The sequence below is a fragment of the Lagenorhynchus albirostris genome, chromosome 4 (assembly GCF_949774975.1).
Source record: "Lagenorhynchus albirostris chromosome 4, mLagAlb1.1, whole genome shotgun sequence".
Taxonomy (NCBI): domain Eukaryota; kingdom Metazoa; phylum Chordata; class Mammalia; order Artiodactyla; family Delphinidae; genus Lagenorhynchus; species Lagenorhynchus albirostris.
The window spans coordinates 130,597,030-130,624,561 of record NC_083098.1 but is presented as its reverse complement, the minus strand read 5'-3'; the positions used below and the strand labels follow the sequence as shown (position 1 = coordinate 130,624,561).

Sequence of the window (27,532 nt, the reverse complement as noted above, 5' to 3'; positions counted from 1 at the left end):
TTCCTGACCCACAGAATTCATGAGAATAATAAAATGGCTTCATCTTACATCGCTAAATTAGGGGTGGTTTGTCAAACAGACAAATTTTACTGTTTAGCATGACATACAAATCTCTTATGATTTAAGTGACCTTTGTAGTATCATTTTTTTCTTTGCTTAACTCACCTGGGTCATGAGAAGTAAAAGTAGTACTTGCTCTTTGGTTGAGGCTTCTGTTTTCATCTTTGCAACACCCTCTAACTTGAGCTCCCTCCTGCACAAGAGATGGGGTCTAACCCAGAAAAACAGTTCCAAAGTTACGTGCTTCTGCCTGTGGACAGGTATCACGTAGCGACAGCTATGCATTTTTCTGATTCTAAGTACTTTTCAGATATATTCTCTGCACACTACTTGAGACCATACTTTTCACCCCAGAAAATCTCAGGGCTAACGTTTGCCTGAAATAAAACGGGCTTGCTTAGCTTAGAGAGTATTGGTTCTAGTCTATCTAGCTAAACTTTCTCTTTCTGGACGGGTAGTGCTTCCTTGCCTTACATAACTCATTTTTCCATAAAAAACTAGATTATTTTAGGTTTTGTAGGCCATAGGTGACAGTGCTCATACAGGAATAACAGAACAGAAGCAAACCTGAACACTAAGCCGCCCCTCCTTTGTCAGACCCCCTCTCCAGTGGCTGACTCTGTTCAGAACTGCTCCAACCTGGCTTCCTAATTGGAACCTTGCCTGAACATGACCATTGATTTCTGTGTCCTTCTCTTCAGCCTTGGAGTCTGCAGTTTTGCCTAGTCTGATTACTTGATATATTTATCCATCCACCTATGAATATAAAAACACCATTTTGTTTCTTTACCAGAAGTGGATTTGCTTAAGGTCCCTAGATCTGTTTTTTTGTCTGTGACTGAAAGAGTTAGACAACATGCCATGGTTTCTACCTCATTAGAACTCACGCACTTGGAGTCCTGAGCCAGCATGTACCCTGAGGCTACCATGCTATTATGAAGGCAAGCCACATGGAGAGGCCAAGTATAGGTACTCTGGCTGGCGGTCTTGGTTTTCCAGTCCTCCTTGCCAAGGACCAGATACTTGAATGAATAAGCCTTCAGATGATTCCAGTTTCTACTCCTCAAAGCAGTCCTAAAAATTGAATATGATCATGACCCTTAATTTTTTTTTCCGTTGAATAACATTACCTATAAGAATATTTTCCAATGATATGTGCCCTAGAGTCATATAGAATTATAAGCATACCAAACACAAAATTATCTGTACCATATTAAACTTGCAGTCAGCATCATATTCAATTTGCAGGTGAATTTTTTGCCTGGGTTCTATCTTTGTGCATATAACTTACATTTTAGTAGCAATAAAGCAAGCCATAACATGCAACGAATAACTTTTCATTAGCTTTTATTTGAATCATAGTTTAAAGTTACTTTATTTTGGAATAATATTTTTTAAATTATCCATTGAATTTTTCATTCATAATCATTCTTAAAACTCTCTACCCACTGAGGTTGAGACATGCATCATGGAAAGGGATAACCTCTGCCAAAACAGGATCAATTATTTGTTCAGTTTTAAACTCCCCAAATAATCTTCTGAAGCTCATTTAAGGTGCAAAAATTGTGAAAGATATGGCTTTAAGCATGAGATTTTGTTGAGAGAAAAAAATAGCATACCTACTTGTATTAATCGTGTTTGTTATTTTCTAAAATTTATGACGCTTTGAAATTTGGGCCCTTGCAGATACTGCAAAGACTGTCCCTCCCAGGATTAGCCAATGCCTAGAGTTAGCCAACGACTCCCCTGAGATGTGGCTTTCATGTGCAAATCGACCAATCCAGAGGGTGTACTCTCCTACTACCTCCTTTATCAAACTCTCACAGGTTGAGCCACTGTCCATCTGCCCTAGTATCACCTCAGGTCCAGGCACCAGGCAACTAGGGGCTATCCCTACACCCCAGAGCCTGTTGAAATGATTCACTCCAGCCAGTCCTAAAGCTGTTTAGCCCACTTACCTTGCCTTGCCCATTACTTCTCATGAAAACCACAGTGAAGCCTTTTGCCCACATTTTCCCTTCTTCCTCTGTCTCCTGACCAGCACTGCTGCTTCCCCATGTGGCCCTGCATGGCACGCCATGCCTCCTGTTTCTGGGGATCTGTGAGTATAAATTTCTTCCTTCATGACAGTCGTTTCCATGTCTGTGTGTCTTACCGTACATGATTGAAACAAATCTAGGGTACCTCTTAGAATAAGATTCTAGACGTCAAACTTTGGAGAACTGATCATAGAGTTTTTACTTTGTATCACAAGGTGGACAGATTCCTTTCTCAAGTCCCACTTCAGCCTATCCAGGCGGGTCTAATGCTTCTCAAAACTACTTCCCAAGAAAAGTGAAGGAATAAGTACAGTTCATTGGGGAATCCAGTCTGGTTGAATACTATTTTGAGTGATTTGGAGCAGTCAACTTTAAACAAAAAGAGACACTCGTGCTGCGGTTTTCAGGACAAAGCAGAGTTTCTCCTTCCCACAAATATACATGTGGCTTTTGAACCCCTATCTTCCTTGGGGGCTTGTTTTGGCTCACGAATCCCTCCTAATTCTCTTCTGCTCAATGATTAATCAACCTTCAAAAAAATATTTTATGAACATCAAGATGAAAACAAAACAAAATACCTTTCTGTTTGAGTATTTGGGATAAGTGAGTCTTCTAAGGCACGGGACTTGGGGCAGAGCCCCCCTTGTCTGGGACTCAAGGAGGTATTGGCTCTATTAGATATTGCATCTTATTATAAATCTATATCATTTAAGGCCATATAATACTGCTGAAATGATGGAACTTAAAATGCAGAAACAGACCCAGGCATTTATAAAAATTTGTTAATTGAAAATGCATGAGAAAAGGTTGTGCATTCAATAAATGGTTCTTGGACAATTACTTAGTCCCGTGGAAGAAGCCCACACCTGGGTGCCACAACTTGCACGATGTCTCTTCTTCCACATTTTATTGATCAAAGCAAGTCACCAAGCCACCCCCAGTTCAACAGACTGGAGAAATAGGATCTACCTTTTGAGAGAGGAGCAGCGGTGCCGTATGACACAGTGGCATGGACAGAGGGAGACTTGAGTCATTAAGGGGGGAGTTGCCAGATTTAGCAAATAAACATACAAGAAGCCCAGTTAAATCTGAATTTCAGAAAAACAATACATTCTTCGTATAAATGAGTCCCAAATATTACACAGGATAAACATATACTAAAAAATTCATTGTTTATCTGATTCCAAATTTAACTGGGCATCCTGTATTTTGTCTTACAGCACTAATTAATGGCCATTATTAAAATGTGTACCACAAACATGGGCTTTTAACTCATACATAAAACAGTCATATCTTGATTTAGGAAATATCAATCAATAAATATTCCTAAAAATATATTACAAAGAAACATGTTAAAGTGTATGTTTCCAGGAGTTTAGAGCTCTTTATAAATATTAACAGCTTATCAGCAGAGAACAGCAAGACCAGAAAAGTGATTTCTATTTAGCTATGCCATTATCTTTAGATGCTTGATTCCTCCATTTATCAGTTTATTAAATGTACAAGGCAGATTACCAACTCATTCACGTTCATTCTCACTCTCACATCTTTCCCCAGTACATTGAGAGAGTGAAGAACTATTCGTCCAATCATAAAAGTGATGTTCCAGCATTGCTATGGTGAACAGATATTTCCAAGCACTCTCCTGGTTTATATCCAAGGATATTGTCCCTCAGGTCTCACCTTCCAGGCTGCACAGGACCTGTTCTGATCTCACTAATGAGTGGAAAAACTCAGTGCCTCTGAAGCTCCACAGTCCATCACACAGGAAACTTGTTCAATGGAGCAGAACAGCTTTCCAGGAAAATATGATAGATTTTATATTTCTTTTTTTTTTTTTTTTCCCTTTTGCGGTACGCGGGCCTCTCACCGCTGCGGCCTCTCCCGTTGCGGAGCACAGGCTCCGGACACATAGGCTCAGCGGAGCACAGGCTCCGGATGCATAGGCTCAGCGGCCATGGCTCACGGGCCCAGCCGCTCCGCGGCACGTGGGATCCTCCCGGACCGGGGCACGAACCCGCGTCCCCTGCATCGGCAGGCGGACTCCCAACCACTGCGCCACCAGGGAAGCCCCAGATTTTATATTTCTAAAAGAACCTTATTCTGGCAAAAATAATACCACCTCATATTTATTTTTGTCTCCAATTTCTGTACTTCTGACTTTCAGTCATGATTTTATGGAATACCTTTTGGGTGTGTAATCGTGCACTGGTTTGGGGATACTTGAAACCCTTGTCCTTAAGGAATACTATTTAATAGATGAGAAAAACATCATGAACAGAATTATAAATATATAAAGACAACAGTATAGAAGTCATTTTTCTAACAGCTAAAGAACAGGGATGGCTAATATTCAAAAAAGCTTTAGTGAAGTAGGAGGATAGTAAACTGAGATTTAATGGAGGGGGTTGTGTGCCAGGCTGAGCAGGAAGAAGAAAACTGGCAGAGACTACTGGTTGTTCTGCAAGATCTAGTCTCCCCCTTTTTTCTAGTTATATAACCCTCAGGCTTTTGCTGGGTATGTGGTCACCTGGAATAAAAACTACATTTCCCAGACTCCATTGCAACTAGGTGTGGTCCTGTGGTTAAGTTTTATCCAATGCAGTGTAAACCTGAGAACACGGTGTGTAATTTCCTGGAAAACATCCTTGGCAGGAAGGGGACTGCCTGTTCTTCAGCCTTTCCTACTTCTTTCTGGCTGAAATGCTGACAAGATAGAAGCAGCACAAGTAGCCTGCTTGAAACATGAGGTAGAAACATGAAGTAGAATGCTGAGGGTGATGGAATGGCAGGACCAAAGGAATATTGGTCTCTAGCACCATGCAGTGCCATCCCGCTCACCCTAAGTGCTTACCCCCAGATTTCATTTCCATAACTGAGAAATAAACATCTATCTTATTAAAGCCCTGCCTTAGGGATTTTCTACAAAATAAAATAGTATCTACTCATTACAGATATATAGCTTAATGGGAAAATCAGCTGCTTAATAGGAAATCAAAACTATGGTTACCAGAATATATTTCCAAAAAGGAGCGATCTCGTAAAACAGTCAGAAGCTTGTTATTCCCCAGGGCCATTCAGGCAGATTTCCAATTGAAGAGCAAGGCGATGGGGAAAATATTCAAGACCAGCTCTAAATGAGCCTGTCATGGAAGAGACTTATTTTCAAGAAGAGATCATAGGGTCAAAAAAGCAAAGTAAGGATCGTGTGCATCGAAAGAGATCCAGCCAATTCCTACCTACAAATCAGTCTGAAAATAAGTACAAGTCAAAGTTGCAGTGAAATTAAATATAACTTCTAACCAATCTCTCTTAGGCTTTTAAAGATGGCTGTAATTGAGTTGTAAAATAGCCAGGAAAACATCTTACATGGCACACCATTTTCCTGAATATCAGTCTGCACGATGATAAGATAATTAAATTACGCTACTTTTAACAAAACCTAATTTTCTGGAAGTTTAACTTGTTCTTTTTTTTCCCCAACTGACAAAGCCCAAAATAAACATGAAAAGTTGAGCATTACTTAGCAATTTGAACAAATATCAGTATTTATTTCAAACACACTTAATTTGCAGAAATTTCTATTACCATTATCAAGCCATTGATAGGATCCTCCAATCAAATAATTCTATAAAGGACAGAATAGATATTCCTTAATCTTTTCATTATTTTTGACTTTTTGCTTTTAAAGTAGTATTAGTTTACTAGACTGATATTTTCAGCTTCCTAGATAGTATCATGTTTTTTCTCTTTAATTTCTACCTATATTTTTCCACAAAGAATTTTACAGGCTGCTGGAAACTTTCACTCTAATACTTTGTTATGGTTTTTATATTCAGGAAAGATATTTCTGTGGCTCACATTTTGGAGACCTTCCAGGTGGGAGGCCAGTGATCGCGGTTCCAGCAAACCATAGGGCAGGATGGAGCTGATCAAGGTCTTCACACTTCCTCCCATGGGCAGTGAGCAAGGTGGGCCACACTGATGCTAGTAGGACTGGGGAAGTGGCAAAACTCACTCAGTTCCATAGAATCAATAAAACGAGACGTTGAAAACAGATCCACAAGATAAACCCTTCTGTAAATATATGATTCAAATATTCCCATCTTTATTTTTTAACATCTTTATTGGAGTATAATTGCTCTACAATGGTGTGTCAGTTTCTGCTTTATAACAAAGTGAATCAGTTATACATATACATATGTCCCCATATCCCTTCCCTCGTGCATCCCCCTCCCTCCCACCCTCCCTATCCCACCCCTCCAGGTCACAAAGCACCGAGCTGATCTCCCTGTGCTATGCGGCTGCTTCCCACTAGCTATCTATTTCATGTTTGGTAGTGTATATATGTCCATGCCACTCTCTCGCTTTGTTCCAGCTTACCCTTCCCCCTCCCCATATCCTCAAGTCCATTCTCTAGTAGGTCTGCATTTTTATTCCCATCTTGCGCCTAGGTTCTTCCGACCATTTTCTTTTTTTCTTTTTTTTTTTTCAAATTCCATACATATGTGTTAGCATATGGTATTTGTTTTTCTCTTTCTGACTTACTTCACTCTGTATGACAGTCTCTAGGTCCATCCACCTCAATACAAATAACTCAGTTTCATTCCTTTTATGGCTGAGTAATATTCCATTGTATATATGTGCCACATCTTCTTTATCCATTCATCTGTTGATGGACACTTAGGTTGCTTCCATGTCCTGGCTATTGTATATAGAGCTGCAATGAACATTTTGGAACATGATTCTTTTTGAATTACGGTTTTCTCAGGGTATATGCCCAGTAGTGGGATTGCTGGGTCGTATGGTAGTTCTATTTTTAGTGTTTTAAGGAACCTCCATACTGCTCTCCATAGTGGTTGTATCAATTTACATTCCCACCAACAGGGCAAGAGGGTTCCCTTTTCTCCACACCCTCTCCAGCATTTATTGTTTCTAGATTTTTTGATGATGGCCATTCTGACCGGTGTGAGATGATACCTCATTGTAAATTTGATTTGCATTTCTCTAATGATTAATGATGTTGAGCATTCTTTCATGTGTTTGTTGGCAGTCTGTACATCTTCTTTGGAGAAATGTCTATTTAGGTCTTCTTCCCATTTTTGGATTGGGTTGTTTGTTTTATTGATATTGAGCTGCATGAGTCACTTGTATGTTTTGGAGATTAATCCTTTGTCCATTGATTCGTTTGCAAATATTTTCTCCCATTCTGAGGGTTGTCCTTTCATCTTGTTTATGGTTTCCTTTGCTGTGCAAAAGCTTTTAAGTTTCATTAGGTACCATTTGTTTATTTTTGTTTTTATTTCCATTTCCTTAGGAGGTGGGTCAAAAAGGATCTTGCTGTGATTTATGTAGTAGAGTGTTCTGCCTATGTTTTCCTCTAAGAGTTTGATGGTATCTGGCCTTACATTTAGGTCTTTAATCCCTTTTGAGTTTATTTTTGTGTATGGTGTTAGGGAGTGTTCTAATTTCATTCTTTTACATGTAGCTGTCCAGTTTTCCCAGCACCACTTATTGAAGAGGTCTTTTCTCCACTGTATATTCTTGTCTCTTTTATCAAAGATAAGGTGACCTTATGTGCGTGGGTTTGTCTCTGGGCTTTCTATCCTGTTCCATTGATCTATATTTCTGTTTTTGTGCCAGTACCATACTGTCCTGATTACTGTAGCTTTGTAGTATAGTCTGAAGTCAGGGAGCCTGATTCTTCCAGCTCCGTTTTTCTTTCTCAAGATTGCTTTGGCTATCCGGTGTCTTTTGTGTTTCCATAGAAATTGTGAAATTTCTTGTTCTAGTTCTGTGAAAAATGCCAGTGGTAGTTTGATAGGGATTGCATTGAATCTGTAGATTGCTTTGGGTAGTATAGTCATTTTCACAATGTTGATTCTTCCAATCCAAGAACATGGTATATCTCTCCATCTGTTGGTATCATCTTTAATTTCTTTCATCAGTGTCTTATAATTTTCTGCATACAGGTCTTTTGTCTCCTTAGGTAGGTTTATTCGTCGATATTTTTTGTTGTTGTTGTTGCAATGGTAAATGGGAGTGTTTTCTTAATTTCACTTTCAGATTTTTCATCACTAGTGTATAGGAGTGCCAGAGATTTCTGTGCATTACTTTTGTATCCTGCTACTTTACCAAATTCATTGATTAGCTCTAGTAGTTTTCTGGTAGCATCTTTAGGATTCTCTATGTATAGTATCATGTCATCTGCAAACAGTGACAGATTTATTTCTTCTTTTCCAATTTCGAGTCCTTTTGTTTCTTTTTCTTCTCTGATTGCTGTGGCTGAAACTTCCAAAACTATGTTGAATAAAGTGGTGAGAGTGGGCAACCTTGTCTTGTTCCTGATCTTAGTGGAAATGGTTTCAGTTTTTCACCATTGAGGATGATGTTGTCCATGGGTTTGTCATATATGGCCTTTATTATGATCAGGAAAGTTCTCTCTATGCCTACATTCAGGAGGGTTTTTATCATAAATGGGTGTTGAACTTTGTCAAAAGCTTTCTCTGCATCTATTGAGATGACCATACGGTTTTTCCCCTTCAGTTTGTTAATATGGTGTATCACATTGATTGATTTGCAAATATTGAAGAATCCTTGCATTCCTGGGATAAACTCCACTTGATCATGGTGTATTATCCTTTTAATATGCTGTTGCATTCTGTTTGCTAGTATTTTGTTGAGGATTCTTGCATCTATGTTCATCAATGATATTGACCTGTAATTTTCTTTCTTTGTGACATCTTTGTCTGGTTTTGGTATCAGAGTGATGGTGGTCTCGTAGAATAAGTTTGGGAGTGTTCCTCCCTCTGCTATATTTTGCAAGAGTTTGAGAAGGATAGGTGTTAGCTCTTCTCTAAATGTTTGATAGAATTCGCCTGTGAAGCCATCTGGTCCTGGGCTTTAGTTTGTTGGAAGATTTTTAATCACAGTCTCAATTTCAGTGCTTGTGATTGATCTGTTCATATTTTGTACTCCTTCCTGGTTCAGTCTCAGGAGGTTGTGCTTTTCTAAGAATGTGTCCATTTCTTCCAGGTTGTCCATTTTATTGGCATGTAGTTGCTTGAGTAATCTCTCATGATCCTTTGTATTTCTGCAGTGTCAGTTGTTACTTCTCCTTTTTCATTTCTAATTCTATTGATTTGAGTCTTCTCCCTTTTTTTCTTGATAAGTCTGGCTAATGGTTTTTCAATTTTGTTTATCTTCTCAAAGAACCAGCTTTTAGTTTTATTGATCTTTGCTCTCATTTCCTTCATTTCTTTTTCATTTATTTCTGATCTGATATTTATGATTTCTTTCCTTCTACTAACTTTGGGGTTTTTTTGTTCTTCTTTCTCTAATTGCTTTAGGTGTAAGTTTAGGTTGTTTATTTGAGATGTTTCTTGTTTCTTAAGGTAGGCTTGTATAGCTATAAACTTCCCTCTTAGAACTGCTTTTGCTGCATCCCATAGGTTTTGGGTCGTTGTGTTTTCATTGTCATTTGTTTCTAGGTAGTTTGTGATTTCCTCTTTGATTTCTTGAGTGATCTCTTGGTTATTAAGTAGTGTGTTGTTTAGCCTCCATGTGTTTGTATTTGTTACAGATTTTTTCCTGTTATTGGTATCTAGCCTCATAGCATTGCGGTCAGAAAAGATACTTGATATGATTTCAATTTTCTTAAATTTACCAAGGCTTGATTTGTGACCCAAGATATGATCTATCCTGGAGAATGTTCCATGAGCACTTGAGAAGAATGTGTATTCTGTTGTTTTTGGATGGAATGTCCTATAAATATCAGTTAAGTCCATCTTGTTTAATGTATCATTTAAAGCTTGTGCTTCTTTTCATTTTGAATGATCTGTCCATTGGTGAAAGTGGGGTGTTAAAGTCCCCTACTATGATTGTGTTACTGTCAATTTCCCCTTTTATGGCTGTTAGTATTTGCCTTATGTATTGGGGTGCTCCTATGTTGGGTGCATAAATATTTATAATTGTTATATCTTCTTCTTGGATTGATCCCTTGATCATTATGTATTGTCCTTCTTTGTCTCTTGTAATAGTCTTTGTTTTAAAGTCTATTTTGTCTGATATGAGAATTGCCACTCCAGCTTTCTTTTGATTTCCATTTGCATGGAATATCTTTTTCCATCCTCTCATTTTCAGTCTGTATGTTTCCCTAGGTCTGAAGTGGGTCTCTTATAGAGAGCATATATACAGGTCTTGTTTTTGTATCCATTCAGCCAGTGTATTTCTTTTGGTTGGAACATTTAATCCATTTACCTTTAAGGTAATTATCAATATGTATGTTCCTATTACCATTTTCTTAATTGTTTTGGGTTTATTATTGTAGGTCTTTTCCTTCTCTTGTGTTTCCTGCCTAGAGAAGTTCCTTTAGCATTTGTTGTAAAGCTGGTTTGATGGTGCTGAATTCTCTTAGCTTTTGCTTGTCTGTAAAGCTTTAAATTTCTCCGTCAAATCTGAATGAGATCCTTGCCAGGTAGAGTAATCTTGGTTGTAGGTTCTTCCCTTTCATGACTTTAAGTATATCATTCCACTCCCTTCTGGCTTGTAGAGCTTCTACTGAGAAATCAGCTGTTAACCTTATGGGAGTTCCCTTGTATATTATTTGTCATTTTTCCCTTGCTGCTTTCAATAATTTTTCTTTGTCTTTCATTTTTGCCAATTTGATTACTATGTGTCTTGGCGTGTTTCTCCTTTGATTTATCCTGTATGGTACTCTCTGTCCTTCTGGACTTGATTAACTATTTCCTTTTCCATATTAGGGAAGTTTTCAACTATAATCTCTTCAAATATTTTTTCAGTCCCTTTCTTTTTCTCTTCTTCTGGGACCCCTATAATTGGAATATAGGTGCATTTAATGTTGCCCCAGAGGTCTCTGAGACTGTCCTCAGTTCTTTTTATTCTTTTTTCTTTATTCTCCTCTGCAGTAGTTATTTCCACTATTTTATCTTCCAGGTCACTTATCCGTTCTTCTGCCTCGGTTATTCTGCCATTCATCCCTTCTAGAGAATTTTTAATTTCATATATTGTGTTGTTCATCTCTCTTTGCTTGCTCTTTAGTTCTTCTATGTCCTTGTTAAATGTTTCTTGTATTTTCTCCATTCTATTTCCAAGATTTTGGATCATCTTTACTATCATTATTGTGAATTCTTTTTCAGGTAGGCTTACTGTTTCCTCTTCATTTGTTAGGTCTTGTGGGGTTTTGCCTTGCTGCTTCATCTGCTGTGTGTTTTTCTGTCTTCTCATTTTGCTTAACTTACTGTGTTTGGGGTCTTCTTTTTGCAGGCTGCATGTTCATAGTTCCCGTTGTTTTTGGTGTCTGTCCCCAGTGGCTAAGGTTGGTTCAGTGGTTTGTGTAGGCTTCCTCATGGAGGAGACTAGTGCCTGTGTTCTGGTGGATGAGGCTGGATCTTGTCTTTCTGGTGGGCAGGTCCACGTTTGGTGGTGTGTTTTCGGGTGTCTGTGATTTATGATTATTATGATTTTAGGCAACCTCTGTGCTAATGGATGTGTTTGGGTTCTTGTCTTGCTAGTTGTTTGGCATAGGGTGTCCTGCACTGTAGCTTGCTGTTCATTGAGTGGAGCTGGGTCTTGGTGTTGAGATGAAGATCTCTGGTAGATTTTCACTGTTTGATATTACGTGGAGCTGGGAGGTCTCTTGTGGACCAGTGTCCCAACTTGGCTCTCCCACCTCAGAGGCACAGCCCTGACACCTGGCTGGAGGACCAAGAGCCTGTCCTCCACACAGTTCAGCAAATATTCCCAACTTAATGTGAAGTCTGGTATTAAAACCTGTTGAGCCTAACATTGTTTTTAGAGGGTGGTGAGGCAAAATAATAAACCAAGTAGACAAATAGAGGACCCTAAGATGCCCAAATATTCATATATTTTTATATATCTATTTATAGAACACCTGGTCAAGCCACTATCTGGAAAACAGCATCTCTGTTTTCTCACCACCTCCACTTGCTCAAATCACTCTTAAGGGCAATCAGTAATGGCTTAGTTTATCAGTTCTTGTTTAACATGACCTTTCTGCAGCCTCTGACAATGATGGATTATCCCTACTTCCAGAAAAATCTCTTCTGTCTTGGTTTCTGTAGAACTATTTTCTGTTGGTTTATTTCTTACCTCTCTGAGCAATCCTTCTAAGTCTGCTTTGCTGGCAGTCCCCGAAGTGTTAATGGTCCCCAGGGTCTTGATCATAGCATTGTCATGCACGCTGATTTCCCATGGTTCAAGCGCTACTCATCTGTTAAAGAATTCCAATTCTTGGACTTCCCTGGTGGCACAGTGGTTGAGAGTCCACCTGCCGATGCAGGGGACATGGGTTCGTGCCCCAGTCTGGGAAGATCCCACATGCCACGGAGCGGCTGGGCCTGTGAGCCATGGCCGCTGAGCCTGTGCGTCTGGAGCCTGCCCGCGTATCGGAAAAAAAGAATTCCAATTCTTGATATTATCAGTCTCAGCATACAGTTCCAAGATTCATTGCTATAATAACTGTTGTATTCGGGATTCTTTTCACTTGAACACCCCAAAGAAACCAAATCTGTTCAAAGCCAGACTTATTTCCTAAATCTCTTCCCTCCCTCACTCCATCTTCATCCAACCACAAAATCCTATTTATTCTACAGGCTAAATATCCATAGCCATTGTTTTCTCTTCTCTCCATTTTCACTGGTTCTTATTCAGCAGTCAGCTGGACCACTGCAAAGATTAAAAGAGGAAACAAAAGCCTTCTAAAGAGCTCTCCTGCTTTTGATTTCATACCATTTCCATTATACAACAGCTTATGTGATCCTTCTGAAATGTCTAATATGGTCACTTTCCTGTTTGAAATCTTACAATGGCTTTCCTTCACCTGTAGGTCAACATCCATATGCCTCGAGGGTACAAGATGCCATTTGTACTCTGAATTTGTCTTCATTTCTGGGTTCATCTACCACTCTTCCCACACTCACCCATGCTTCAGCCTCCTTGAACTCTTATGTTCACTACGTGTACTACGGTGTCTCTTTCCTCTGTGCCTTTGCACATGCTGTTATCGCTGATGGAAAGTTTCTCCCTTCTTTTTCTACTTGGAAAATTCCTCTTTTAAGATTCATGAAAATACCCTTTGTTCTATGGCTATGTCATAGCCTCTTCTCCTGTGCAGTATGAGATACCCCCTTTCTTGAGTTCCTTTGCATTTTGTACATGTTTTCATTGCAGCAATTTACACAATGATTTGGAAGCACTTCTTTACAGGTACATGTTTGCTTTATGAGGAAAGGAACCATGTCTTATTCATTTATCTATGACCGACACCAGGCATACTGCCTGGTGCTCAAAAGATGTTTGCTCTATTAATATTAAGCAGAGAAGGGGGTATTCAGATAAAAAACATATGGTCCTTGATTTCAAGGAAATATGTTAAATATCTAAAGATGTATCATGGAAAAAGTATAAAATAGATTTGCTTTTATTCCACCAGAGAGTAGAACTAGTAAAATTTACAAAGAAGCAAATTTTTGTTTAATAAAATAAAGTACTCTCTAATTCTTGGAATTATCCAACAACCAAACAGGAAGTTCCAAGAGTTAGTAAGTTTCCCATTACTAGATTCAAGCTGAAACTAAATGGTCTAATCAACCAGAAGGAGGGCTGTATTCAATATTTGTAACGGATGAGGGCTTAGACCTCTGTAAATCTGATGTCACTCTGTGAAAAAAAAAAAAAAGACATGTTTTGAATGATTCTGAAATAGTTTTTGAGGAAATAAGATTATTTTATATCTCTGCTGTGATTCTGTATTTTTAAATATTAAATTTAATTTAAGTTCAGTGTGCTTATAATGAGTTCACTGAAATTTTATTCCACAATATTCTGGGAAAGCACAACTAGAGACATTGTAGTGGAGTTATCTGGGGGAAAGCAATAAATATCTACTTAGGAAACATGGACATAGGAGTCAGACAAACGGAGGTCAAATAGCACCTTCGTTACCAATAAAGATGAACAGCTTTGTTACTGATAAGCTGCATTCTTCTGCAGGCCTAATAAATAACACTGCATGAAAGATACTCAAACCCCACCCCAAAAAGATGCAAGCTTCCCCTGTGGTGCTGCCGGAGGGCAAAAAGCAGAGCAGCAGAAATACCGTGAGGACCCAGAAAACATTAAACCAGCCCTGCTTTGTTCCTTCCCCATTTTCAACCATCAGCGGAGGGGAGTGAGTGAGGGGGTGGAGAGAAGCTAGATATGCTTCTTTTACAAATCCTTCTAGAGAGCTGAGAGGAATGCTGGTCCTCTCTATGAAGAGGAAGTGAAGACCAGGGAAGAAGAGTCTTAATAACATCTCAATATGAAGAGCTTCAGAAAGCACTAAACTAAAAGGAAGACACAGCAGAAAGTCTGATATGTATGAAATATTTTCACACTTAACTAAGGCACACTTATTAAGGCAAGGAAACTTCTGCATAGTTTAAAATGGTTACAAAGACCTGGACACGAGGCATTTTGAACTAGTTAATAATAACCAAGTGATTTAGGGAATTATTCATTAACCATTAATAAATACCCACCCCACCCCACCCCCCAGATCCCTCATCTTTGGTTGATTTCCAACAGTTGTGTCTCAGAGGCCTTGGCACTTGATAATAAGCATTTATGCCCATAATGTAAGGACTAAAAATATTTTGCTTCTGGGTCATTAAACTTTTTAGAATAATAAGCCATTCCCTCCCAGCCTCTCTCTTTGGTAGAACGCCATCCAGGAATGTGTTCCCTATCGGAATTCATGGGGGAAATAAAGCAGTGCTCTTATTAAGGAAATCCATTTCCTCCAAAAGGATAAAGTATGACAAGGACTGTTTTTCCAACTTAATGTAAATTTCATAACATCAGCAGTGCGCCGTGCAAACTGCCAAATGGAAAGGCGGTCGCACACCCTATCCACAGGATATACAGGCTCAGAAAGGACGGGATTACGTGCCCGCAGGGAGGCACATCCCCCCCCACCCCAGCTCTCTAAGCTCTGTACGGCTGAATCTACTCCCATCTCTTGAAGGCTTAGCCTTTATTAGATACCTTCTTTCAGGACAGCTAAAACGATGAGAGGTTTTGGGGTTATTTTTCTTTCCTGTCGCTCTCTCTTCACAGATACAGCACCAGTGATTGAAAAGCCTGGCCTGCAAATCCGACAGTTCAACTTATCTAGGTCTATCTCGAAGTACAAGGTCAACATTATCTCAGCCTGCATCCTGTGTAATTATAGTGTTTGGCTGGCATTGCTGAACAGGGGCTGAAATCCATCAGGTTCTAGTTAATCTGCCTTGAGTAACCACAGCTGGTTGGCCGGAAGAAAATAATTATGAAATAACTTGTGTGTCTTAATAATAAAGATTACTGATATGCAGGGCAAGATGGATCTAAGGTTAACCTTTTCCTCTATATGAAGGCTCTGTATAATGTGAGGCAAAGGAATTCTACTGTAAAGTCTTCTCAGTTTCATATTTTGTGCCTCCTCCTTTCTTTTCACCCTTACCTAATTTCCCACCAGTCCTGAATTTTTATTACTTTTCAGTAAAACACACACATTAACGTTTTGGATGTTTTCCAAACAGACCAAACTAGAAATTTAATGGACATGAGATCAGCTTCCTTCTTTTTAATTAGGCTTCAAACTTAATCTTGTCTTGTTTTATTAAGAATCAGTTTACCTTTCTAATGTTGAGGCTATGAGTTATTCACACTACAGACAGGATGATGATGAATTTACGTGGTGATATTAGGTAATATGTCTAGAGATGTGTGGCACGGTGCAAGCGGTGTATTCAACGCATGAAACAGACTTGTAGGTGGGGGGAAACTCCCCATCACTATCTGTACAACATGAACAAATTAAGCACACTCCCAATCCAATAATTTTGACCTCTTCCAACAATAAAAGATGATCATAAAATGATTTATTTGACAACTGTGGAAAGCCTGAGGCAGTGGTATGGTGGTTAAGAGCATAGATTCCAGAGTCATACCCAGCTCTGCCACTCGCTAGCTGTGTGACTTTGGGCAAATTACTTAACCACTCTGTGCCTAAGCTTTCTCAAATTTAAAATGGAGATGATAATAATAATAGCTGTCTCATGTGGTTATCATTAGAATTAAATGAGTTAACGTATCTAAAGTACTTAGGACAGTGCTTAGCATTTAATAAGCATGGTAAGTGTTCACTGTTGATAAAATTAAAACGGTTAAAGAAACAGGACTGGCTGGATTGTGATCCTGTTGGATAGTTAGTAAGAAGGGCTTGCAAGCTCTTTAGCTCTAAATTCTTGTGCTTGATATTTGACTTCAGGCTATTAACATTCAGCCGCAGGCTCATAAATAAGATGAACTATGGTTAAACCCATCACGTTAATGTGTCTACTCATAAGAAAATAAGAATGCACATAAAAATGGTATGTCGTGGATTTCATTCGGCAGGCTAGGGTGAGAGCAAGAGAGGACAAGGGAAGATGATTTGCTAGAGGCTGACGAGTCTGGACATGGTGGCTCCCAGGCTCTTCCTTATTCCACCGCTGTCATTGCCCTTAGAGCACATGACTGGGATGACTGTGGAAGTTCCTCCTACAAAGGAACTCATTTTAGTTTCTGGGTTTCCAAGTCCACCTTCGGCATTCATGCCTTGCCTCTTGCACTGACTTTTCTTTCTTCATAATTACATCTCTAATGTAAATGCATCCAGCAGTTATCCTTAATTACATACCTCCTGCAGATTCGTGCCAAGTCCCTTTTGTCAATGTTTAAGTCAATTGATTAATACTAAACAAAACTAATACATAGAGACATAAGAAAATCATCACATAAGAGAGAGAATAATTTCTCTTCTTTTTCTGCATGCTTTTTTGGAAATTCCTTTTTAACCAACTTACAATAGCTCTTTTTAATTCTTATGACTCTTAACTGACTTTCTAAAAGATAACAAAGGAAGAACTTTCAGGACAGACTCTAGATGTCCTTTGTGTGTTTGTTTATAAGGTTTCAAGACATTATACTCACATTTATGTATTTTCGTTGATCTTTCAATATCTTCCTTTATTTTAGCTGAAGATAATATATAAAAGTCAACAAAACATGTCAAAACACATAGCTACCAAACGTAAAATAGATAGCTAGTGGGAAGCAGCCGCATAGCACAGGGAGATCAGCTCGGTGCTTTGTGACCACCTAGAGGGGTGGGATAGGGAGGGTGGGAGGGAGGGAGACGCAAGAGGGAAGAGATATGGGAACATATGTATATGTATAACTGATTCACTTTGTTATAAAGCAGAAACTAACACACCATTGTAGAGCAATTATACTCCAATAAAGATGTAAAAAATAAATTTAACAAAAAAAAGATCTTCTTTATATACCAAAAAAGTCAGCAATTCATTTGAGAGTCATTATGATGTATTTTATAATCTAAATGAATTTCTGCCTAAGTACCTATTTCTCACCATAGTAAATCTGCATAGCTCTTGTTACTGTCAAAGAAACTTATTCAAGTATCCTAATGGAAAGATGATTTGAGAATAAATGTATTTTAAAAAGTGACTACCACTGTCAATTGAAAGAAAAGAAAAAACTTTTATTTGTTAAAGTTTGATACTTGGGGTGGGGCTGGGGAGGAATGCCTGGATTTTCAGTTGTTAAGAAGAGACTTTTTTTCGGCATCATCTTTTCAGACGGAGTTTATAATGGTGGGTTTTAAGATCTCCTTTTGCTCCTGAATTATGTCTCTAAATGTAAGGAAAAGAATACATGAAATTAAATCACTTAGTAAAATATTTAAAAGTCAAACTATTTTAAACATACCATTATGAAAATAGAACTTTCATAAGATCCTCACTTTCTGGTTTTTTTTTTTTTTTTGCAGTGGTCTTTTTTTTTTCTTTAATAGTATTCAGTGCTGCTTGTGTTTCCATTCCTATAGCAAGCTTCCCTAACATCTGTTTTCCATTTTTCTTTAATTTCCACTCATGACCTTTGGCCTATTCTCTGTGTTTAGAAAAAAACAGTAATTAAAGTTGACATTATCTCTATGCCTTCTCCAAACTGCATAAATTCAAATTTTTAGCCTGCCTTATAGCTAATCACAGGCTTTCTAACCACAGAATCAATTTTTCTATTGTTTAGGAGGAAGTTTCATAATGTTCAAAACTGGGATCTGCAACCCTGGAGTCTGGGCTGGGGTTCTGGGGTGCTGCCAGGGCTTTCAGAGCACGAGAATATTTGTTCTAGATCTGTGGCCACTGTGAAAATTGCTCTGACCTAGTCCAGTGTTCTAGAAAATTCCCAAAGCATGACACATGTGAAGTTCTTTTTATAATTATAGCATTTAGTCTCTCACATGAGACTGAAAAATGTGATACTAATATAGTATGAGAATTATATTGTACATGTCTGAAAAAATATTAGGTAAATGAGCAGGTACTTAATGATCATGCTTAAGAAGCTAAATTATTCACCAAAAGTAATGAGATAGAGAGAAATTGAGTGATGTACTAATGCAGACTACACATTAAAACACAGAAAGCCCAAGCTATACAGAACCCCTGAGTAACAAATATTCTGAATAAATGGGTAAATAGGTGAGGATTACCCAAAGGAGCCCTCCAGTTTTTAATGATGCTGGATGTAACATAATATACCTCCTTCTGGTAACTGAGTTATAACTTACATGCAAAAAAGTACATAGATCTTATGTATACAACTGGATGGATTATCCACATGTATATGCCTGTCCATGCTTTTTTTTTTTTTTTTTTTTGCGGTACGCGGGCCTCTCACTGTTGTGGCCTCTCCCGTTGCGGAGCGCAGGCTCTGGACACGCAAGCTCAGCGGCCATGGCTCACGGAACCAGCCGCTCTGCGGCATGTGGGATCCTCCCGGACCGGGGCATGAACCCGTGTCCCCTGCATCGGCAGGCCGACTCTCAACCGCTGCGCCACCAGGGAAGCCCTGTCCTATGCCTTCTTAAACAAAATATGCTTTAAAAAGATTAGAGTTTTCTTGATATCCCAGGCTCAGAAATTACTGTGTTTAAATATATAATGCCTTCAAAGTCTAGTGATATGACTTGAACTCTTTGCCCCTCCATTAAAATATGGTTGTGCTTTATCTTATTTGGTTCTTTTTGTCTCCGGTAGGTTTTCTGCCTCTTTTTAAATTTTCACTTAGTTATCTTTATATACCTGGACCTAATGTGGAATCAAATAAAATGTTCAACAAAAGTTTATAGTAACAGGGGCTTCCCTGGTGGCGCAGTGGTTGAGAGTCCGCCTGCCGATGCAGGGAACACGGGTTCGTGACCCGGTCCGGGAGGATCCCACATGCAGCGGAGCGGCTGGGCCCGTGAGCCATGGCCACTGAGCCTGCGCGTCCGGAGCCTGTGCTCCGCAACGGGAGAGGCCACAACAGTGAGAGGCCCGTGTACCGCAAACAAAACAAAACAAAACAAAAGTTTATAATAAAAGTTTATAGTAACAAATTGACAATAGGACGTCCAGCCTTGAGGGCATTGTATGCCTAGTGAAAGTGAATAACATCGAGTATTTTTGTCCTAAAGAAACAAATATTAGTAATGTTAATGAGTTTTTAGGGGTTGCAAAATATCTTGCTCATTCAAACTGGGATAAGACTTGCTACATTAACGTTTTGTAAGTTCTACTGACTATAGAACTGCTGTACTACTGACAGGATCTTGAGCCTAGAAAGGCTCAGTCATTCCAAACCTAACAGAGACCCCAAGATGATCGGTTAAGACCGGTGAAGTCACACTGCAGAACGAGACAAGTCCTATGAAACGCTCTTCCACAAACAGCCTGCTTCTGCAATATAGAGGTTACACACAGGCTGTTTTATGTGTTTGAAAGCTTCAGAGGCACTTAGCTTTCTCATGTTCAGAACTGGCCGAGATTATGCTGCACAATCTTAAAGAGTTTCTTTGATTTTTACAACAAATATGCTCAACTGGAAGGGGTTGGAAGGAACGCACCACTGTCTCGAGGCAGTTTGTCAAGTAAAGCATGAGATTCCAAGACTGTCAACCACCCCTCCAAGGGACCCATGTCACCCTCCCCTTCACCCCCTGGGTGTGCTGCTTATGCAAATACTTCAGAGGCATAAAAGTAATTGAGAACCCTTGACCTTCAGTTTCCAATTTGGTAAAGGTAATCCTACACAGGATTTATACAAAGTCCAAAAAAGCAGCATTCCCTGAGAAGCAGAAACCACAGATAATTAGATCAGTAATTATTACTCAAAGCTCACTGCAGAGAGAGGGCTAGGCTCTCACCCAAGACAGATGACTGCATGCTGCCCTCTGTGCTCCCGCTCAGCCCAACCTTGCCTCAGCCTGCAAGGCCTACTTCATTAGAAGCAGAACTAACAAAATTCACAGCTTTTCTGCTCTTTTTGCCATTAGCAACTAATTTTTTTTTTTTTTTTCGGTATGTGGGCCTCTCACTGTTGTGGCCTCTCCCGTTGCGGAGCACAGGATCCGGATGCGCAGGCTCAGCGGCCATGGCTCACGGGCCCAGCCACTCCGCGGCATGTGGGATCTTCCCAGACCGGGGCGCAAACCCCTGTCCCCTGCATCGGCAGGCGGACTCTCAACCACTGCGCCACCAAGGAAGCCCATACAAGTCTTTTTTAAAGAGTGAATGACTTCCTGTTTATCTCTACGAAATGCTTTTTATACAGATTTTGCTACATATTTCAACATCAAACAGAGCATTACCCTGGAAGAAGCGCTGTTTTAGAGGATAGAATACAAAATTTTCTGGGAAGACAAAGCTGAGCCTAGAACAAAAAGGTGGACACATGATTTCTGTTGTTTTTATAATTTAGGATCATTTAAATTAATTATTTACTTGTAACATTGCCTGGGTCTCTGGATCTTTTTCTCCAAACACGCTCTCAGACAATTCTTTGAAGTTACAATTTTTATAAATCTATTACTGCTTTTCTCTCCTTATGGAACAGTAAGAAAGTAACCAAAGTGTTTTCCATGATGTAGAGAAGTCCATAAATAAATCAGAAACCTTAACAAAGGCTAGCTATTTCTGTTCACCATCTTGCTTGAAATGAGGAATTTATTTTTGGTCGACTTTGTATTTTTCTCTTGTGTGTCATAAGAGTGATTGTCAAAGTAATAAAAGAGGATCTTTTCTTGACACCAGAAATATGAAATGTAAGCTATAAATTATTTTATCTGGCTAACCATTTGTACAAATCTTTCTTTAAATGTGATTAAATCCATTTTAGTATCTGGTACATATGACCCTTCACTCTTCCCTTCCAAGTTCCTTAGTTTCTTTTTGAATATGCTGTATTCTCCACTACAAAGTTTGTGTATCCGGTGTTTATTCCAAGTTTCTTTTAAAACAAATCAGTCTTGGCATCACGCAGGCATACTTTCAATGTTTGTTTCCTCTTCTTTCTTAAAATAAAGGTTCAAAAACAATTCCAAAAGAGCCAGGGATCTCTCAATGCTCTGCACACCTAAAGCACTTTTTAAAACCATTGTCCAGTAGAAAACCCTATTTTCTGGAGGCCCAATTTACGCACCTCCCCAGATGGGACTATTCTCATCTGCCCCCTGCTTGCCTCTGCCACTTGCTCTGCTTCCTCAGCGTTGAAAGCCTGGACACCCGGACCAGCATCACCTCATCTTCCAGCAGAATGGTCTCCTTTGCACCTGGACAGTTGGAGCCGAACAATCCCCAGCACCTAAGTCCTACCCAGTGGTGCTCACGGAGATTCCGGCTGACCTGGGGGACTGCACAGAAGGGCTGGAGGACAGACCTGGGGGTGCAGGGAATTCAAGAAACAGAAGGAGAGGGAGGGAGGGGAAAGATAAGCGGGCAAATTCTCGGTTATGCCTTCCCCCCCAGCTATTTCAGCGCACAGCATGCCATGTTACTTCTCCAGAAACATCCTATTTATTCCGTCTTTCCTTGTTAAGCCCTGGCCAACACAGTAATGTAGCATTTGTATTTAGTTTTCCTCCTTCTCTGACTCACATCCATTTTTCCCCTCCTCCTCGCTTCCCGCGGGATTATACACCTCCAAGAAAACATTAGCACGTAAGCTCCACCACAGGCCCTCTTTTCCGGGGAACTGGGGCTTAAATGCCATTTTTACTATATTTGTTAAGGTTTAAATGTCTCTGTATCCTTCACAGCACCTGGTATCATACAAAACACCTAGCAGGTGCTAAATAATACTTACATTTCTCCTGGTAGATAAGCTAGTTTTTTTTTTTTTTTTGCGGTACGCGGGCCTCTCACCACTGTGGCCTCTTCCGCCACAGAGCACAGGCTCCGGACGCGCAGGCTCAGCAGCCATGGCTCACGGGCCCAGCCGCTCCGTGGCACGTGGGATCTTCCCGGACCGGGGCACGAACCCGTGTCCCCTGCATCGGCAAGTGGACTCTCAACCACTGCGCCACCAGGGAAGCCCAAGCTAGGTTTTTTGTTTTGTTTTTTTTTTGTTTTTAATAATTTGTTTCTAAACACCTAATAGATACTTCCAAACAGAGGCTTGTTTTTTATCATTTATCTTTATAAAAAGTATAAATATTTGCATTAAAGTATTATTTATCAGGCAGTCCCCATCAGGTAACATTTAAAAGCTATGTTCGACCTATTTTCAGAATGAGAGAAGTAATATTTGTAGTTTCAAAGCAGAAACATCCACTTATATAACCTTCATTCTTAATTCATGGTTGTTAATAAATTTTCCATGCCACTTCCCCCAAACTAGAAAAATGTTGAACTAGAATTAAATGACTACAAGGCATTTGTGAATCTACATAGAGTGTCTTTTTATAGATCTTTTTTTAGTGAGGGTTCAATCATCAACATCTGTCTTTATAAATGCCAAAATACAAATTCCTTCACCCAATGTTACTTCTCATTCCCTGGATTTGACTTGCATTAGTTCTCCAGAAACAAACAAACAAACAAACAAACAAAAAACTGTAGACAAAGTTCCTTTCAGTTCAATATCCAAATATTTTTATTCATATCTCTTTTTAATATTAAATTAATATATTAATTTATATAAATATAATATTAATATATATAAATATATTAATTTAATTAATAATTAAATTAATATAAATATTAATATCTCTTTAATCCTGGTTTTTATTTTACTTTTTCAAAGATGGGACCTGAGATTCAGAAATTGCTTGAAGCTACACAGCATAGAGTGGCAATATTAGAACATAAGGAGTCTACATTCTGAAAGTTGCTTGTTTATCAGGCCAGATACGATCCCATTTAAACACTTGGTGCTCTTTCAGAAGTAAAGCTTCTGCAGATGTGGTGCTGGCCAACTCCTTCTCCCTGTGGAGAGTAGATTCTAGGTGTCTCTACAGTTAAGACACTCTCAAACCTTTGGATTATAAAGGTATCATGCGACCACTCAATATATGAGGAGGAAACAGGAGTCAAGAGTTATCTGCTCTCAGGTCTTCCCTGGTGGCGCAGTGGTTGAGAGTCCGCCTGTCGATGCAGGGGACACGGGTTCGTGCCCCGGTCCTGGAAGATCCCACATGCCGCGGAGCAGCTGGGCCCGTGAGCCATGGCCGCTGAGCCTGCGCGTCCGGAGCCTGTGCTCCGCAACGGGAGAGGCCACAGCAGTGAGAGGCCCGCGTACCGCAAAAAAAAAAAAAAAGTTATCTGCTCTGTAATTACAGTGGATCTCCTGAGAGCTTTCCCATAATGCTAACAGTTTTGATGATAGACAGTCAAAATACAGGATCTCGCCTTGTATGTGTGAGGCAAGCACAACTGGTTAACTGCGATAGCACATTATAGAATTGATATTAATATATCAATTAATATATATAAATTTACTAAAATTTACTAAAACCTTAGATGGAAATTCATTTTCATGTAACCCCACACATGTGTCATGTCAGTGGTAATTCCAATGCATTGGTGTTAGCTGAGGGTTTTTCTACCAACTCACTCCCTTCACATACCTAAAAGACTGGAGAGCACACTTCACGGGCATGATGACTGGAAATTAAGGGGAAAAATCTTATGCCAGAAGTCAATTTAATCATTTAAATCAATTCAGTACAAGGTAAAAAGTTATTGAAGATATATTTGGAACAGGAGAAAAATAACCTGGGAGCTTCACTCGGGAAATGAGTTTGGTGTTGTATGTATTAGGAAGAGAGTAGGAGTGAGCAGATGATTTAAGATGCTCCTGCATCTGTCCATACACCGTGGACTAGAAGCACGGGATGGACGCAGGGGACAGTAGAGTACAGAAGCTCTATGACTTGGTTCCTCTTTTTTTCCATTCTGTTACCGACCAGGGTTCTTGGCCTTCCCCAGTCAATAGAAATTGACTAGAGGCCAGACAAGAAATTCAGGCAAGGCTTTTTTGGGGCCCCTCCTGCAGCAGCGGGGAGCGAGAACAAACAACAGGTTCCCTTTTGTGCTCACTCCCTGAGCGGGGGCAAGCTTGTTCCTTATATGGGGTGAGGGTAGGAGTATCTCCAGAGGGGTGGCTTAGGTGTTTTTGCCCACCCCATAGGTGGTGGTGTGTGCAGGGGGCATGCGTAGTACCCTGCTTTTGCTTCCAACACCCTGTTTTTGCTCCAGGCTCTGCAAAAGTGGCAGTTGGGTTTTTTGGTCTCTTTGTATCTTTTGGGTTCAGAATGTGTCCCAACTGATCATGCATGCAGTTATTTTTAGTCCTGTACAGATTCTTTGTATTCTGTTGCTCAAGGAGAGGTGTGTCCAGGTGCAAGCATTGCAGCACTGCCACAAATGGTCCCAGGTCCCAGCAAAGGGTCCCAGGTCCCAGCCTGTCTCAATTCCACCTCCTGACATCTTCCCAAACTAAAACAAAAGTAAGAAGCCATGCAGACTGCTGGCAGTGGTCCTCACTATTCCCAAGGCAAGAGCCAGACCTGCAGCCCGTTATGTGAAGTTCTACTCAATCCAGTTTGAGTTACAGCTGCTCTAGGGAAGATTAAGCTTTCTGACTATTTTTAAAATGAAAGAGTTAGCTATAAACTCTAGGTTTTAGACTTTTAAATTTGAGACCTAATGCTAAGGCTCTCATACTGCCCAAATTTTTTATCTAGTCTTTAACATAATAGTGATACAGAGATATTTGTACTGTATTTGGTTACGGGTTGTAGTTATTTGGAGTGTGGGTGGGCACACGTTCCTGCTGCAACACTGATTTTACCATGAGTTAAAATTCTAGCTGTTCCTTCCTATTCCCCACATCTTCTCATAATAAAAAGTGCTTAAATGACATTTTAAAATAATTTTCAGATTTTGTGTTACTACTGTTATTAGAAAACCTTATTACACAGTTTTGTCATCTTTTGTAATTCTTAGTAGCAATGAAGTCTCCATTATATTCTTCCCTGCTGCCTAAACCTTGGTTTATTTAATAGATGCTGGACATCAAAGTGTAACTAATGGGCCATAAGACAATTTTATCACCTTCACGGCCTGATTACTAAAATGGCCTTTATTTAATTCTCTGAGGACTGATCTCCAAGAAAATTACAACCTGGTGACAAAATGAAAAGAAAACTCAATGTTAAACCCCCATTGTAACAGAGTAGCAAATAGTGGCCACTTGGATGGTAATAGTAAACATGAATCAAATTAGTACCTATCCAGTTCAATTATCATAACATTTGCTTAAAACCTGCTTTCTTCCTATAAAATTGAACCGTTTGGGCTTCCCTGGCGGTGCAGTGGTTGAGAGTCTGCCTGCCGATGTAGGGGACACGGGTTCGTGCCCCAGTCCGAGAAGATCCCACATGCCGCGGAGCGGCTGGGCCCGTGAGCCATGGCCGCTGAGCCTGCGCATCCGGAGCCTGTGCTCCGCAATGGGAGAGGCCACAACAGTGAGAGGCCCGCGTACCGGAAAAAAAAAAAAAGATAATAAGTCATCCTTGTACATATTCGACAGAAGGGACACAACTGAACACATCCAACTTATTCATACCTGTGAAGGATTTCTTTTTGTAGGATTCTTAACATGTGTTTGCTGCCCTGTTTGGGAGTATTCAGTTCTGCTATAGAAGTCAAGAAAAAAATTGGATAAAACTCATAAGAAATGTCAGAAAGTAAGTCAGTCAGTAAAACATATTAAATATGGGTTGCATAAATGGAATATATGGTATTTAATATAAATAAAAACAATGAAACAAATGAGAGTTTTATTTTGAGATAGAAAGGCATGGAAAGACCAAGAAAGCCTTAAATATTCAAAAGGTACAGCTCATGCTGCCTCGGTGACAGCTATGGTATCATGGGTGCAGCCACCCATTCATTCCCCAGATGTGCTCTACGTGTGGAATGCAGGTAAAAGCTACAGATGTGCAGTGAGCTACAACCATGGCCAGATGCTGGCCAGCTCCCCTGCTCTTGCATCTCTCTGATAGAAAAGTGTGCGTTGGCTGAAGGCACCTTTCAGTTGCCAAGGTCCCTTGCTTCGCTTCCTGGATGAGTTTCCAATGGCTGCCATAACAAATTGCCCCAAACTTAGTGACTTAAACCACAATAATTAATTATCTTACAGTACTGTGGGTTGCAAGTCGGACATGAATTTCACTGGGCAAAAATCACGGTGTCAGCTGGGCTGCTTTCCTTTCTGAAGGCTTTACAGGAGACGCCATTTTCTTGCCTTTTCTAGCTCCTAGAGTCCACTGGCATCTGTACCCAGTGGTCCCTTGCTTCATCTTCAAAGTCCACAACAATCACACCTTTATGACCCTGCATTCATCCTCACATCTGCCTCTGACTATAGCCAGGAAATGTACCCCAATGTTTAAGCACACGTTTGATCAGATCAGATTCATCTAAATAATCCAGTCTCATCTCCCCACCTCAAGGTCCTTAACACAGTCACATCTGCAAAATCCCTTTTGCTATGCAAGACAATATATTGGCAGCTTCTGGGAATTCGTGCATGAACATCCTTGGGGGCTATTGTGGCTACCACACCTGCTATAGCCACACTACCAGTGGGTCACAGCATGTGAACATGACATAACCTAGGACTTGGGTAGGACGGGCCTTCCATTTGCTTGCTCCCTATTCCAAGTGTGTCAGTTTAGTCAGTCCCTTTTCCTTTGCTATCCCTGTATATTTGTAATTTATTTAGTAAACATAGGGATTCAAGCATCTACGTTTGGTATGTCTTTCTCTTTCGTGAGCTCTGGAATGAGCTGCCTGAGAGTGCACCCGGAGAATACCCTGGAATCAAAGTAACTCTCCAGACAACAGGATCTCAGTCTTGGTTGGTCCCTAGCTGGAGCCTCTCAAACCCCACAACCTCATATAGGTAAATCATGATTAATCTCAAATGAGAAAATAAATAATTGGTCACTTATCTTTCCTGGAATAAAACAAGTC

The 27,532-nt window shown here is 39.9% G+C and overlaps 1 long non-coding RNA gene across 1 annotated transcript in view; it reads right to left on the bottom strand.

Moving 5' to 3' along the window:
* Nucleotides 1-235: 235 nt before the first annotated feature.
* LOC132519503 (uncharacterized) overlaps nucleotides 236-27,532 on the bottom strand; it is a 238,710-nt gene continuing 211,413 nt past the window's right edge. Inside the window, exon 3 of the long non-coding RNA XR_009540178.1 lies at nucleotides 236-271. This is a non-coding gene — a long non-coding RNA (uncharacterized LOC132519503). The remainder of the gene's footprint in view (nucleotides 272-27,532) is intronic.